This window comes from Nycticebus coucang, chromosome 4, assembly GCF_027406575.1.
Source record: "Nycticebus coucang isolate mNycCou1 chromosome 4, mNycCou1.pri, whole genome shotgun sequence".
NCBI classification, from domain to species: domain Eukaryota; kingdom Metazoa; phylum Chordata; class Mammalia; order Primates; family Lorisidae; genus Nycticebus; species Nycticebus coucang.
In genome coordinates this window covers 60,264,661-60,266,716 of record NC_069783.1, presented here as the reverse complement: position 1 = coordinate 60,266,716, position 2,056 = coordinate 60,264,661, and the positions used below count along the sequence as shown (strand labels likewise).

The 2,056-nt window shown below is 33.3% G+C and overlaps 1 pseudogene; it reads left to right on the top strand.

Annotated features, from left to right (window-relative positions):
* Positions 1-663: 663 nt before the first annotated feature.
* Positions 664-1,176, top strand: LOC128584803 (chromobox protein homolog 3-like; annotated as a pseudogene).
* Positions 1,177-2,056: the final 880 nt, after the last annotated feature.

Here is a 2,056-nt window from a genome sequence, read left to right as displayed (position 1 = left end):
AGAGACTGCCAGTTCTAATTTAGAAGCAGGAGAAAAGTTTGTAAAGGAGTTTGTGAACAGTGATATTTCAAATCAAGGGTTCAATTGTGATGAAACAGGCCTTTATATTTTTAGGTTTTTATAATTTTATTAACTTACATTTTTATTCAAATAGTTAATATTTTACCTTAAAATCCAGTATATTTACTATTAAAATCGTTTTGAAAATTTGAGTTTGTGGAACCCAGGAACAGATTAATCCAGTGTCTATTATTTTAAAGGGGAAAAACTATCTCAGAACTTGAACAATTTAGAACTCAAACAGAATTTCAAATTAATTCCAGAACAGATTAAGTTTGGATTCCAAGGTCTCACTGTATTAACATTATGATTTGAACTATTGGATCAATAATTGATTCTTTTCATAATTGGAGGGTTTAAACTCCAATATTCAATACATTAAAAGAAAAATATATTCATACTCATCCCTCCACTTTTTGTTTCTCTAGTTGCAATGTGAATACATTTGCTATTTAAAAATATTTTTTAGGTATGTGGCTCCAGCTTAAGGCGCGCAGGGCTGGAGACGCCGCAGACTCGTGACCCGGAGCAGCTCAAGCCATGAATAACAGCTCTTCAAGTCTGCCATAAAAAATGGCCTCCAATAAAACTACATTGCAAAAAATGGGAAAGAAGCCGAATGGAAAGAGTAAAAAGGTTGAAGAGGCGGAACCTGAAGAATTTGTGGTGGAAAAAGTTCTGGATCGACAAGTAGTAAATGGGAAGGTGGAGTATTTCCTGAGTGGAAGGGATTTACAGATGCTGATAATACTTGGGAACCTGAAGAAAATTTAGATTGCCCAGAGTTAATTGAAGCATTTCTTAATTCTCAAAAAGCTGGTAAAGAAAAAGATGGTACAAAAAGAAAATCTTTATCTGACAGTGAATCGGAAGACGGCAAATCAAAGAAGAGATGCTGACAAACCAAGAGGCTTTGCCAGAGGTCTTGATCCTGAGAGAATAATTGGTGCCACAGACAGCAGTGGAGAATTAAGGTTTCTTATGAAGTGGAAAGATTCAGATGAGGCAGATTTGGTGCTGGCAAAAGAGGCAAACATGAAGTGTCCTCAAATTGTTATTGCTTTTTATGAAGAGAGACTAACTTGGCATTCTTGTCCAGAAGATGAAGCTCAGTAATTGTTTGCATTGCTTTTTATATATATTTATATATATAAAAAATCTGGGTCTTGGGAATGTAAAGAAATAACTACATTCTAATAAATCGTTTGATATGTTCATTTTGAAAGTAGTACTGGGAGAGTCGTTGGGGGGCTTGCATCAATAGCACTGGTTACTTTGAACAAACAAAAGCTTTCTCTAGTTGCTTCCTTTATCAGAAAAAAAAAAACAAAACACTTGATACCATGGTATATTATTTCCTCTGCATTAGAAAACAGCTTTTCTAAATACTAAGGGAAATTTCCATAGCCATTATTCAGTAAGAACTTGTGTTTAACTCTTTGTCTAAGGACCATTCTGGGTGTTTTTTTTTTTTTAATTTGTTTCTGTATGTGTATACATTACATTCATATATAAATGATTTTCTTTGTTTTTAAACATTCACCAAAACAAAAATCACAGGTAAGCCCAGGTGTCTGCAATACCATCATTCTGAGCAATGTAATAATAGAAAATTTTCCTGAAGCCATAATGTTTCAAATTAAATAGTTGATTCTTAATCCAACAATTTAAAAGGATAATTTAAAAGCAGCCATGTCAGAATCTATATGTATAGTCATATAAATGCAAAATTGTGTTTATAAAATTTCTAAAAGGAAAAGCTTTATCATAACCAATAACCTACCCACTCACATGAGGAAACTAGACAAATCCTGGTGTGTTCTAATGAAGTAAACAAGACTTAGTTAAATGGTCATTAAAGATTCTTGTAGTAATCCATTCCTAGGCCTGGCTTACAGAAACCTAATCAGATGGTTAAACCATGTTGGCAGTTTCATACCTTTTTACACAAATATGTGAACAAACTCTGTAATCTAAAACTATTGACGTGCATGTT